Source organism: Pinus tabuliformis, chromosome Q (genome assembly GCF_031772625.1).
Source record: "Pinus tabuliformis cultivar Carrire ecotype Pingquan chromosome Q, CPIR1, whole genome shotgun sequence".
Lineage (NCBI taxonomy): Eukaryota > Viridiplantae > Streptophyta > Pinopsida > Pinales > Pinaceae > Pinus > Pinus tabuliformis.
The window spans coordinates 428,825,739-428,840,476 of NC_142296.1; the positions used below are offsets into that span (position 1 = coordinate 428,825,739).

General features: G+C 37.7%; 1 protein-coding gene across 3 annotated transcripts in view; it reads right to left on the minus strand.

Annotated features, from left to right (window-relative positions):
• Window positions 1–10,547, minus strand: part of LOC149220048 (uncharacterized) — a 75,398-nt gene extending 64,851 nt beyond the window's left edge. Inside the window, exons 1-3 of one of the 3 annotated variants that reach the window (XM_089384614.1) lie at window positions 10,230–10,547; window positions 9,737–9,954; window positions 9,499–9,569 (exon numbers count right to left, since the gene is read on the minus strand). The gene's annotated coding sequence lies outside the window, so the exon portion shown is untranslated. Of the gene's footprint in view, window positions 1–9,498; window positions 9,581–9,736; window positions 10,010–10,229 lie in introns of all 3 variants that reach the window. The other 2 variants (XM_089384617.1, XM_089384615.1) reach the window with 2 other exon arrangements.
• Window positions 10,548–14,738: the final 4,191 nt, after the last annotated feature.

Sequence of the window (14,738 nt, forward strand, 5' to 3'; positions counted from 1 at the left end):
TGAAAAATCGAATAAACAAGGCTGAAGACAAAAGTTGATGTAGAATCAAGCGAGCAAGCTCAAGCATTTGTTGCCATGACTAAAAGAAAAGTGAAGTTTGGGAAGTTTGGTCCTCAAAAAAAGAAGAAGAACATATCGAAGATTCAATGTTATGGTTGTCATGAATATGGGCACTACAAGAGAGATTGTCCTAGCTCAAGAAGGACAACAACAAAAGAGGAAGGGAAGAAGCCCATGTCACTGAAGAAGTGGAAGAAGCTGAAAAGAAGAAATCCAAAAAGGAGGAAGTAAAAGATCTCTACTATGATTGAAATAGTCTTCCTCGCCTAGTTCTTTTCAAGTTTTTGTTTCAAGTTCTCTTTTGTAAAAGCTATAATGGTAGGAAACATTAGGAGCATGATAGGATGCATCATGTTAGGAGATGGCATCAAGAAAGCATACAATTGAAGCAAGAACTTATGACATCATCAGAAGAAGCTTGGAAGATAGCTAAAGTGTAAATCTATGGCAATAGAAGGAAGTAGCTCTTGGCAACCTCATTGGAAGATTCACCATACATCATAGAGCTCATCATACATCAAAAGGAGCATTTGCAGGATGAGCATGATCAAGATCCTTTGTTGGAATCTTCATCAGAAGATTCACCTACTGGAAAAAGAAAGTGTCTCACTGAAAACTCCACCTTGTATGGGATTCATGGGATGGCGATATGATGACAAAAGAAGTGAAACAAGTCAAGGTGATTGAAGTACTCTCAATCAAGGAAGTTGCCAAAGGAAGTCTAGATGACCAAAAGGAAGAGATGAGGTATGTATGCATGTATCTGATAAAATTGAGTCATGTCATATAGTTACACTTACAGGTAGCAGGGATAAATGTTATACCTCATGAGCATGATCAAGAGAAAGGGATCTCCTCTTTTGAAAAGATGCATGAAGGCATGGTTCACATACTGACTAGAAGAAATCACCATAAGAAGTCCTCATATGGAATATGAGGTGGTTGACAAAAATGAAGAAACTATGGATGGAAGTTCATGGGGAGCAATATGAGAAGAAAGTAAGGAGAGATCATGAAAGATGCAACTATGGTCACACAAGGAAATCAACATCTGATGCCTAGAAGGATTCACTATGACATCTCCATGGAAAAGGTATGAAGACTCTGATGCAGTCTCGAAAAGGAGGAGACACTTGACATTGTATATCTTGGAGATATGTCAATATGTATGCAGGATGTTGATGAAACAACAAGCAGATGTCATGATATACGAACATCACAAAGGTAATGCTAATTTGATGATTCATTTTTTATTTTTGAACAATATCTGGATGGGCTAATACAGGGCTATTGATGGAAGAGTTATGGATGTCAACTATAACCGGCACTCACGTGGTGGAATGATAAGATCCTGAAGAAAACATGATATGGAGAAGGTAGTTGTATAAACCAAAGGCCAAATATGAACTAATGAATCACTTTCCGATGAAAGAAAGATGACATGACTGACATGATTCATAAATGAAAGTGATGGATGGTCGATGCCCTACGAAGAAGTCCTAAAAGATGAAGGCTCCATATCAAAGAAAGTGAAATCCATGACATCGAAAGAGGGAGCCCTACAAGCACTTGGTTGTCGCATGATCTCCACCTAGAGAGCTGGTGGAAGCAAGTCCCTGATTAAGAGGGAGCTTGGTCAAGTCCCTAGTTCAGAGGGAGCTTCGGTACATTCCTTTTACAGGAATGGGTACAGTCCTTCATAGGAATGGGTATATCCTCCCTAATTGAGAGGGAGAGATAGACACATCATAATTGTCTTCACTTGGGAAGAAAGAATGGAGGATTAGGTAAGCATCTGGCATCCGATATCCTCCGGATGCTTTGGGATATTGGTTAATTGATAGTGGTGCCTCAAGGCACTTCACCAAGTACAAGGAAGCTCTTTCAAATCTGATAGAGAAGGATACAAATTTGGAAATTATCCTTGGAGACAATGCCACCTATCCCGTGAAGGGAGTTGGGAATGTTACCCTTCAATTAAATCAAGGTAACATCATTCATCTTCAAGAAGTACTATATGTACCTGATCTAAAGAAGAATCTAGTGTCTATCTCGACGATGGAAGACAAAGGATTCAAGGTGGCATTCATCGATGAAAAGGTACGGGTGTGGAAAAGAAATTTCAAAGAAGCATTTACTCTTGGATTCGGGGTTGACAGATTATATCAAGTTGGAGGAAGTCCACTGGGAGCCATGTCTTGCGACACATCTCTTCAATCCGAACTATGGCACCAGACATTTGCTCATCTTCACTATAAGGCTCTACCCGATGCAAGGAAGATGGTTACAGGTGTGCCCGAATTCAAAATAGAGCATGAAGGTGTATGTCAGGGATGTGCTGAGGGAAAACACACAAGGGGATCATTCCCCTCAAGTGATAGCAAGACCACAGACATGTTGCAATTGGTTCATTCTGATCTATCTGGTATGTTGCCTGTGACATCATGAAGAGGATATTTATATTATGTTGTCTTTGTGGATGACTTCTCTCGCAAAACATGGATATATTTCTTGAAGAAGAAGGACAAAATATTCTCATGGTTTTATGCCTTCAAAGCCTTGGTGGAAAATCAAACAAGGAAGAAGATCAAGATAATGAGGACCGATAATGGAACCGAGTACGAGTCAAATGAATTCAATGACTATTGCAAGGAAGTTCGCATTAAGAGGGAGACTACTACTGCATATAATCCTGAGCAAAATGGTGTTGTTGAAAGGAAGAATCGTTCCATTATAGAATCCACTCGTGCCATGCTTCATGATCAAGGACTTCCAAAGTTCCTATGGGGAGAAGCTACCAACACTGCTATGTATGTTCAAAATCGATGCCCTCATCAAGCATTGGACTCCAAAACTCCCGAAGAAGTTTTCACCGGTAAGAAACCTGATGTTTCTCATTTTAGAATTTTTGGTAGTCCCGTATACTTTCATGTTAAGAGAAGTAAATTGGAGGCATCTGGGAAGAAAAGAACTTTTGTGGGCTACAGTGAAACTTCTAAGGCATATAGAATCTATGTGCCTGGTCAAAGAGAAGTAGAGTTGAGTCATGATGTCACCTTCGATGAGGATGCTGCCCTAAGGAAGATTAGCAACCTTCCTATTCCAAGGAAGGACAAAGAAGCAGATGCAGGAAATTAGGGAGATTCGCAGGATGAGTCGATGCCCGATGTTGAAGAACCGATGGATCCCATTGATCCTCCTCCTCATGAGCCCTCCTCCTCCAAAAGGAGACCCTCATGGCTGAGGGAAACTCTCAAAGATGCCGAGAGACATGTTGCACCGAGGGGGACATTTCGTGAAAGCAAGAAGCCTAATAGGTACCAAGGGTACTTAACTGCTATGAGCACCATTATTCAGTCTGAACCTTGCTCATTCGAAGAAGTTGTGAAGCAACAAGTATGGAAGGATGCTATGAACGAAGAGTATGAGTCAATTATGAAGAATGATGTCTGGGATGTGGTCCCTAGACCCCAGGACAAATCTATTGTCACCTCTAAATGGCTCTACAAGATCAAGCATGGTGTTGATGGAAGTGTTGAGAAGTTCAAGGCCAGATTTGTTGCTCGAGGCTTCTCTCAAAAGGAAGGTGTAGATTATGATGAGATATTTGCACCTGTTGCTCGCTACACCACCATCTGTTCGATTATAGCCCTTGTTGCCTCGCAAGGATGGAATCTACACCAGATGGATGTCAAGATTGCCTTCTTGCATGGTTCACTTAAGGAGGCAGTCTATGTGGAACAACTTGAAGGGTTTGAATTTCAAGATCGTCTTACACATGTATGCAGGTTGAAGAAAGCCCTCTATGGGTTGAAGCAAGCACCCCGGGCTTGGTACGGGAGGATCGATAACTATCTGATGAAGAGGGATTTACAAGAAGTGAAGTTGATCCGAACCTTTACTTTAAGGTTGAGAATGATAGACCTCTCATCTTGGTACTCTATGTGGACGATCTCTTTCTGACAGGTGCAGACCCTCTTATTCATCAATGTAAGAGAGAGTTGGCTTCCGAATTTGATATGAAGGACCTAGGACTGATGCATTACTTCCTAGGGTTGGAGGTCTGGCAAAAGCCAGGGGAGATTTTCCTTTCTCAAGGAAAATATGTTGTGAAGCTACTTGAAAGATTTGGGATGGTGGACTGCAAGTCTGTGACTACTCCGATGGAACTTAACTTCAAGAAGTTATGCGGAAGTGTTGCCGGGCCCGATTTGGGAAATCCTTTTGAGTATCGTCAACTCATAGGGGCCCTGATGTTCTTGGTGAACTCCCGTTCGGACATATGTTTTGCAGTGAACACATTGAGTTAGTTTATGGTTGAGCCTCATCATATACATTGGATTGCTACCAAGAATCTCTTGAGATATCTCCGGGGCACAATCACTTATGGACTGAGATACACTGTCGGGAATGTGAAGCTCCATGGTTACTCTGATGCAGATTGGGCTAGCAATGTGGTGGATCGCAAAAGCACATCAGGATGTTGCTTCTCTCTAGGTTTTGCTTCAATATCATGGATGAGAAGGAAGCAGAAGTCGGTTGCTTTAAGCACCACTGAGGCTGAATACATTGCTGCTAGTTTGGCCTCCAATGAAGCTGTCTAGTTGAGGAATCTCTTTAGTGAGCTGTTTGGACATGTGATGGATACCACCATGATCTTCTGTGACAACCAGAGTGGGATTCATCTTTTTGAGAATCCCGTGTTTCATGATCGCTCCAAGCATATTGATATCAGGTACCACTTTATCTGGGATATGGTACAACGGGGAGCAATAAGGATCAATCATATTGGGATCGATGAGCAGATTGCGGATATTCTTACAAAGCCCCTTGAGAAGGTCAAATTATTAACCTTCCGTGAATGACTTGGAGTCGTGGAGAGACCCTCTTATGAGGGTCCTGTATGAGATGGATAGTGAGCTCTAGGTGCTCAGGGGGGCTTGGGGTACTTCTTAGAGCGATGAGCGACCATAGGTTGACTCACCCTCCCCTAGTGATGCGTTGTGTACAGGGTGAACGGTTCACCTTTCCCTGTGATACCCCATGGTGGCATATGCATAGGCTGAGTGGTTCACCCTCCCCTATGGCATATGAGCGGGATGAATGTTTCACCTTCTCCTACCAGCACATCCTACCCATGCAGTTCGGGACTCATGGGAAGTACCTCTCGTCTGGCCAATGAGTAGAGAAATGGGGATAGGGACCATAGTATTACCGATGGACGCATCATGTACTGCCGTACTCACTATGCTAGGACATTGATATTGATTTGGGATCAATGGAAACTGACTACAGGTCAGTTAAGAGTGGTATGATACACTCTTTGTTGTTGGACACTGACTTCGAGTCAGTGGAGATACCATTCTCGATCATTTCTTATTTCTTCATGGTTCAACAGAGCAGAGCATAGCAGTGCAGTGATAGGGATCGTACAGATTGTCAGATAATTTGGCAGGTGACGTTCTCCCTAGTTGAGAGGGAGTGTTAAATTTGGCAACTAGGGCCAAACATCACTTTCGATAGCTCTTATGAGGCAGTTGATATTTTTCTTGGATTCCTCTTTCCGAGAGGTGTAGGATTAATCTAAAGATCATCCCATTCTGACATGTACAAATGAAGTTATGATTTTATTTTGATTATGGACAAATTGTCAAGGTCGTCTAGCCATCAAATTAGCCTCCTCCCACCTTCAACGTCGCATATAAATACAAGGTGCCTCCTCCTCATTTTGGCATCTCATCTCATTGATCTTCCGCTCTCTCATCTTGATTGGGTATGGATTTCTAGGCCTCTCTCTCTCCACACGTGCAAAAGGAAGACTGTCTTTTCTAGCTATTGCGTTGACCAGATTTGACCAAAATTTCAAGAGTACGAAATTTCATGAGGCCGAAATTTCAAGAAGCTGACTTTGACCAGCATTGACCCTGTTTGACTTCGATTTTGTGAGGGAGACTTTTGTTTGGGCAAGCCGTTGTTCTGGGCACAAAAATCGAGGTAGTTTGACCCCTGCGTTGACTATCATTCACTGCCTTAATTCAGGTTGTTGCGTTGACTTTTGTTGACCAGATTTGACTGATTATTTTCGTATTTTTTGGGCTGCATTATCTTGTTGTTGGAGACCGAGTTGACCAAGGTTGACCGAGTTGTTTTGGAGGTCAATTTCAGACCTGTTGACCAACATTGACTTTCTGTTTAGGGCTTTTTGTTTCTGTTGTTTTGACTGATGAGTTTGGGCAAGTGAATATTGTAAATTGTATTCTCTCTCTCGACTAAACTTTTGAAGAATTATAAGAAGAATTGATCAAGGGTTTCCCCACATTGTGGTTTGTCCCTATCTGGTGTCGTATCTTGTGTCCTCTTGTGTTGGCTTGTCTTCTACTGTAATTGTTTATGTTCTATCTACATTTTACTATCATGTTGATGTGATTGCTATACTGGATATGTTATTGGGCTGATAAAGAAAATTGAAGTAAAATTGCTCTAAACATAGAACATACCATTGTTATCCTAAAATTAACAGTACTTCTATACATTTGGGGTACAATTCAATTTGGGATATGCTATAGTTCAAGGAGGACTCTTTTGTTGGTTGGTTTCACTAATTCAGATTCAGGTGTTGACCCTAATGATCGAAAGTCTATTGCAAGTTATGTTTTCAATCTTGGTTATGGATCTGTCACTTGGACTTGTAAAAAGCAGCAAAACATTGTTCTTTCTTCAGCAGAAACAAAGTATGAAGCAATAGTTAATGCAAGTCAAGATGCCTTGTGACTTCAACAAATCCTTTTAGAGTTTATATTCCAACAATAGCATCTGACCACCCTATGGGGCGACAATCAAAGTTCCATCAAGCTCACTAAAGATCCAGTTCAGCATCAATGCAAAGTTGCAAACACATTGACCTGCAAATGCACTTCATTATAAAGCTTATTCATTACCAAGTTATTGAAATGTTCTTTTGCCCTACAAATGATCAAGTTGTAAACAACTTTACAAAGTCTCTTGCAGAAGCGAAGTTTAGTCAACTTCGATCCATGTTAGGGGTTCAGAAAGTTGTCACTAATGGGGGATAAGCTCTAATGCCTCCCTTCTTCTCCTATTGTGCCACCTTTGTAAATCCTTCAATCATATCACCAGTTGTCCTTACGGGGAGGATGTTAGGATATTAAACTTTAAAGACGTGAGGGTTAGTTAAGTTCAACTTAGTCTACTGTGTCTATTAGGTAAAAATGTGCTTCTTTAGTATGCATCGGTTGCATTGTAATCTGACGATCATGATATGTTCTAGACATAGAGTGATTTGACAACTCATATTCACCTTGACACTAATGACTATTGTTCCATGGCTTAACACCTGATTAGTCCATGATCTCTATTTAAAAAGCATGGAGTGTCATGGTTAATAATCGATTGTGATATCTTATGTAAAAAAAAAACTTTTGCATTAACAAAATTGTCTCAAGTGGCCACATTCGCTGGGGCCGTGGACTGTTTTTTCATTAACAAAATTGTCTCAGGTGGCCAAATTCGCTGGGGCCGTGGACTGTTTTTGCATTAACAAAATTGTCTCAAGTGGCCACATTGGCTGGGGCCATGGACTGTTTTCCTCTTAAACAGTTTTAAACACATAAAAATATTGGCATTATGATCTTTGATCTGGTAGTGTCCGTGGTTATTGAAAGTTTTTGTCCTGTATGGAATACCTCGTTTTCCCAAACAAATATAGAATAAAATAATAAATTACTTATAGTTATGTATTTATTTAATTATATAACTTAAATGAATTCATTTGTTAAATTATATAATTTAACAAATGTAATCCTTAGCAATAATAAAAATAATAAATTTCAACTAAATAGGGTTTACCTCGCATAAATTCAATTCACCCACTCCCCCATGCCGGCTAGTTCAACCTTTCTTGTTTGTTATGCAAAGGCAGAGTTACACGATCTCCATTTAAGCTGGCTGCAATATTCTTATTGCTTATTCTCTACTTTCAGTTCAAACTAGTCAAGCCCGCCTGTTGTTTTCTATGTAAGAGCAAGCAATTTCCTTAAACCAGTGTAGAAAGGCATTCAGAGAGGGCATGGCACAGATGGATTTTTCATTGGCAGTGCTCGAGAACAACCCTAGGGTGTGGCTGGATAGGTAATGACACTGGAAACTCTTTCCAAACCAAACAGAGTAAAGCCAACCTAAACTGAACCTAAGCCAAATCTGATTATTTTGTTGAGGTTCGCTGAACTTCGAACATCAAGGTTCAAGTTCAGTGAACCCTGTGACATTGATCATGTATGAGGAAGTCTTCTAGGCCCAAAGCAGCCATGGATCTACTTGCACAATTATTCAGACTCAATTTATGCCTAGAAGAAATCAGTTTAAACTTTAGACAATGACTTAAATCAGCTGATTAATGCTATTCTTACAGGCATATAACAGTCTCCTCTATGTCACCATTGCACCTAAGAATTGGGCTTTATCAGTTAAGGTGACCATAGAACCACATAAAAGTTCTGAAGCTTGATATCTCCATGAAAAACTCAAACGTCTAAGGTTAGGCTGTTTAAGGATTCATGCATGTAACTTAACTCTGAATAGAGTTTTCAGACAGAAATACAGTAGTTGACCACACCAACGGCAACTTTACAGTCTTGCAAATTGGTCCTTGATTCTCAGTGGCAAATAATGATCATAATCCAGTAAGAGATCTCAACCTCAAAATTCAAACCAAAACCCTAGACATTTTAGCGTTGGATTCTCTTAAGGAATTCTATGATTTGGTGAACCGTGAAACCTGACTCAGTTTTCCTGCTACAATACATCCAGGAAAAATTGAACGAAGAAAGCAGAGGCCCAGTAGTTTGATGATTATAGGTGCACTAACACATCAGGACCTTCAAAGTAAACCTTTCTCTAGACATATCAAGATATGTGAAGCAAGCCTTTTTTTTTGCAGTAGCAAACATATGTCATCTCATGCGTCAACGATCTCGGCACTTTTCGCTTATGATTCCTGCGAAGGACCTCAGAATTTTAATTCTCAGTGATTCAAAAAAATGTGCAGTCCATTCAAATTCAATCTCGCTTTATCGCACACAAAATCCCTCAAAACGTTTATTCATCATTTGTCTGCTTGTAAAACTTCCCTTCAAACCTCTAGTGTATTGGATCACAAAAGTTGCAATCTTCTGTCTTCATTGAATGACCTTTGACCTGAGATTTCTCTTATCAGATTGAAAGTTTCCCTAGTACATTAGCTTATTAAAGGTTAAGGTTGGTGGGCAATGATGCATTAAAAAAGAAATACCAAACAGAACAACAAACTATATTCATTGTTAGAAAACCAATACCAAACAGAACCAAAAAACTGTATTTATTGTTAAAACCAAGAATAAGAATTAAACTAGTCATTGGATGATTATGTTTACAGTGATATACCTGGATCCACAAATCTACCTTCCTTTCAAAACCAGCAACCACTTGTCACTGCACGGCTTGATGATTTATTCCTACATAAAATCTTCAATATTATAGTTTTATTAAAAGATCTGACTGGTTCTACGGTAGTTACTTCAAAAACATGCACAGTTCTATCTCACTCAACCCCAACAGCGAAAATATCAGCATAAGTGATTCAAGGGTTGAATTCAACATTGTAGATTCAAGCAACTCTGACCTGAGCCGTTGTACTTGTCAATATGGTCCAGACCAAAAGATCAAACTGGGGTCGTCGGTAGAGGCACTCACTTGCCATTAACTGGAAATAAGGCCTTGCATTGGCACAGAGCTGGCAAGCATTTGCAGTCTTTTCTGTAGTAATTTATGCCTGAGACTTTAACCCTCGAATCGATTTTTTCCCAATTGGGATTATACATGACGTCTTGACATCAAACCCTATAGAGGTGACAGCAAACAAACCCCAAGTTACAACAAATTCCACGCTGCAATTCTGGTGAACAGACACACGGCATTCAATCAAAATTAACGCAGACATGTACGAGATTAACATTCGGAGTATTGAAACCCTAAAACGCAGCTATATACTGAAAATTTTCCAATTTCTGTGGGAACTCATGATAGTTTTTCAAGAATAAATATTCATCTGAATTGCACAAACAAGCAGCATTTTCTGCGCTTTAGCAGGGTACAGAAATTAGGGTATAATTTACCCTATGGACATGAGATTTCTGAACGTCCACGCGCTTTAACAGCAAGATTCCATGCGTGAATGAGCGGCAGCCGGCGTACAATCGCCAACGCAGATGGCTAATTGAAACTCCAATAGCCACAACAACCTGCGCTGCCCGCAGAACACGCCAGCGCTGGCTTACCTTTGAACGTTAGGTATATCTGACCCTGCTGCTCTTCCTGCACGCCTCCCTTTTGCTTTTCTTTTACTTTGCAGCTCGCTCTGATCACATTTTTAGTTACAGTTAATGTTTGTCGCGGAGTATTAGTGAGAGTGTTTTACGCGCAATTATTGTTGTTTTTTTAATGATTATTATTGCCATCTGTGGATTTTGGTAAAATGCCTCTGGTTTTTGTATTTGGTATGGTCGAGGAATGAATAAATTTTTAGTAAATATGAATATTTATAATTGTAATTGTTTGAAAATATATCATCGTCCATCATTATGGTTAATCATAATTTTTATGAATGTATCACATGAAAGTAAGTAGTGTAATTTAATTATTACTACAATAAATAATATTATTTATAATGTCAGTTTTTATTATTTATGATATGCTGTTCTAATGATGAATAGTTAGTTAGTTGAAAATATGTTGACAAAATTTTTCCCTATATAATTTCTATTAAAAATACTCTTCTTCATATAAATAATTGTTATTTTTTTAATAGATCTAAGTTTGAGATTTTTTCCACCCTCAATAAGATATGACAAGTTTGAGATTTAGCCCCTAACCTCAATGAGATGTGACATATTCATATTGTAAAGGAAAATTCAATAAAAGTCTTATAATATGAATGTGTCATATTTTTTTTTCTTGGTAAAAGCTAAATCTATTAAGAAAGTAAAAATATGTACATAGAGGTTACATTTCAGGAGGAGGCCTCAGCCAGTCCTCAGCAAGAAAGTCATGGATATTACAATATAACATTTCAGTCACAATTACAGTAAGGTCCTGCAGACTAGATGCAGCAAACTTATGAAATTCTGGACCTACATTGACAACCATTACCAAAATGACCAAAAAGTCTCTGCTATAGACCAAAACAGCTAACAGGGTATGCCAGTACTTAACTTTGGACTTGCTATCCATGACCTTAATAGCAAAAAAACAAAACAAAAGAGCAGGATGGCCACCCGGCCAGAGATTACTGTGCTGAACCGCCATGATTCGGGGATGTTGGCATTTCCTTCCTTTCCGGGCTGGGCGATGCTACCCAGGTAACATACCCGTCTTCATCTATCACTGGCTCGCCGTTGGGATGAGTGACCAGATGGAGGACTCCAGAGTACCTATGCGAAGGACCAACAGGTGGAACATCTATCTGAGTTGGAGGTGAATTCGGCCTCTGTTCCTGAACCATGGCGCTTTCATTAACTGGATTCGGAGGCAGAGTTTGAACAGGAGCCGGAGGGTCTTCTTGCTGTTGACCCGCACGATACACACGCCCTGACAGATCCCCAAGCAGGATACTGTTATCTTGAGAGGGGTCGTTCTCCGTGGGAGCAGAACTGGAGGAATTACCTTCCTCTTCTACCACCGAAACAGTGAAATTGATAGTAATAAGAGGCCTATTAACATCACTCTGGAAAGAAAAGCTGGAAGACTGAAACGAGTTGTTCAGACGAGCTCCCACAGGTTCCTGCGACGGAGGAGATGGCGGAATTGAAGAAATGGGATTGACAGTCGGGGGTACAGGATGAGCTCGACCTCCCCGATTACCATAGTTGCTGCCCCTCCGAGGAATGCCGCGCCTGCGCATTTTGATAGCAGGCACCGAGAACTGATGAAGGCAGAAGGAAATACAGTGACACGGAGAGGAGGGAGCTCTGGATACCTCCTGAATTCTTCCACTCCAGACACACATCGTAATGCTGCAAGACAGGAGCGGCTTGGTATTAAAGAACAATGTAGCATTAATGCCATGAGCTGGTATCAGTACCCAAAACCCATGCGCCTTCATGTTTGCCATGCGCGAGGTGAAATCGAACCAGTTTCGAGACATCTCCACAGTTATTGCAATCACCTTGAACCTATAAATTTCAACTACCTCCTGTACCATGCGGTACGCCCTTATGCCAGCAAAGAAGCCAGCTGTCGGATCTGTGAGGTTTGACATGGTTACCTGGAGGGAGCACCCGCATCCGGGTAATATGAATGTGTCATATTAGGAAAAGAAAATTAATAATATTTTATTATTATACTATGTGATATTAAAATATATTTTAATTTAATAGAAATAATTTAGGATGTATTTATGATTTTAAGTTTATATTTTTTATTATTAAATTTAATTTATGTTATAAAGGAAAAGAAAAATATTTTTTAAATTTAAATTTAATTTTGTAGAAATGATTTTTGGAGAAAACTCTATAATGAAAAGTTGAAACATTTTAGATATTGAGTGAACACTTTTAAAGTGTATATGGGAAAGAGTTGGGTAGAAAGAAGAATTATTATGTTCAAGAATTCAATCCCACTTGTGATTTCCAACAAAAAGAGTTCTTTGGAGCTAGCATTCCATGGAAAGCAAAGATTCTTAATGCTCATTAGGAACTAACTTGCTTCAACTTCAATGCGAAATGGATTGGTGGAAAAGACCTAAAGAAGCTTGGAGTGTGTACTTTTTGCACTTCTGGGGCAATGGAATTTGAAAAACATTTCATTTTGGAATGTGATGCTTTAAGAGACATGAGAGACCGTTACAGCACTATATTAACATTAGTTCCTTGGCACTATATTAACATCGGTTCCTTGGCATTGTCTTTTCAGTGAGGGGATTGTTAGAAGGTTAGGTCAATTCATCATTAAATTGAGCAAGAAAAAGATTGAATTGCAAAAGGCCAAAAGCAGGGGGGTTGGAGGTCCTATATACTATTTTTAGTCTCGTAGACATTAAAATTTCATTCATTCATTCTTCGCCCATCATCACTTCTACACTATGTAGAGTCACTGTAAAAATATACATTAAAAAATCCTAAATTTAATTTTTATATTAAGATTTCAATAAATATATTGTTATGATAATTTTGAATTTTATTAGACGTATCCTTAAGCAATGTATATAATATTTTATTTGTCATTAATCATTATTTAGATAGTATTTAATTTTATCATTAATCATTATTTATTTTTAAATATCTTTATTATTTAATGTTGTACAAAAGTAAATGAAATCATTTATAATATTTAAATTAATTTATAAAATATATTATTGGTTGACATGTTAAAGGTTTGTTTTTTGTTTGTTTGTTTGTTTTTGTTGTTGTTGTTGTCTTTTTCTTTTTCTTTTCTTTTTTTTAACTAAGTTGAGCCCGATGGGGATCAATTTGAAGAACGATTTACCTACCAATGAGATGTTATCTCTAGAATTGTGCGAGAGGTTGGAGGACCTCCTAATAGTTTTAATTCCCCAAAAGATTGACCATTGCATTATTGGTTGACCCTCAATTAGTTAGTATTTAATTTTAAATATTTTTAAATAATATGATTTTATATTTTTAGATAACCCAAATAAGAAGTTTTATTGGACTTTATCATGTCAAATACCATGGGATACCCAATACCATGTCCTTTGAAACCTTAAACCATTAATAATAAAATCTTCAATAACTGCAATCAAAGTTATCTTGATTACTCTATCATTCAACCAAAATTAAATCAACATTCCCCATTAATCTTGAATTCAAGTCATATTAAATAATTAAGTTAAATTTCAAATTTCAATATTACATATATTCTCACCTACTAAAATTATTAAAATTTAAAAAGGAAAAAAATTAAACTCTACTTAATTAAATGAGAAAAAAAAATATGAATACATTTTTCATTAAATTAATTTAACACACTTAAAAGGTATTATTTCCCTTTAGCACCACCTCTTCATCTCACTAATAATTTTTTTAAACAAATGTAATATGTCGCGTTGTTGCTTAGTACATGTTTTTTTATGTAAAAAGTAATTGATAAGTTAATTAAAGTGAAAACAACAATAAAGAACTAAAATTACATATAGACAAATGCTTTCGACAATGAATAAGTTGGTTTAAGTGATTGTATTAAACATAATCACTTTATATAAAATATTTGTCACTCAATAACTAAAATTACATATAGACAAATGCTTTCAACAATGAACAAGTTGGTTTAAGTGATTGTATTAAACATAATCACATTATATAAAATATTTGTCACTCAATGGCTGGTATGCAAGGACTTAGAAATTAAAATGATTAATAATTTAAAAAAACATGTAATAAACTTTAGTAATATAAGTAAATTTATATTTCACATTTCTAACTTTTTAATAAATTTATATTTTTTAATAGTTATAATAATAATTATAGTTTGTTTTTATTAATAAAATGATTATTAAATTTATAATTTTTGTTTAATAATTATTATAGTTTATTTTAATTATTAATAAAATGATTATTAATTATATTACTTAAGTTTTTTTTGTTAATTTTTTATTATTATTAAAATTA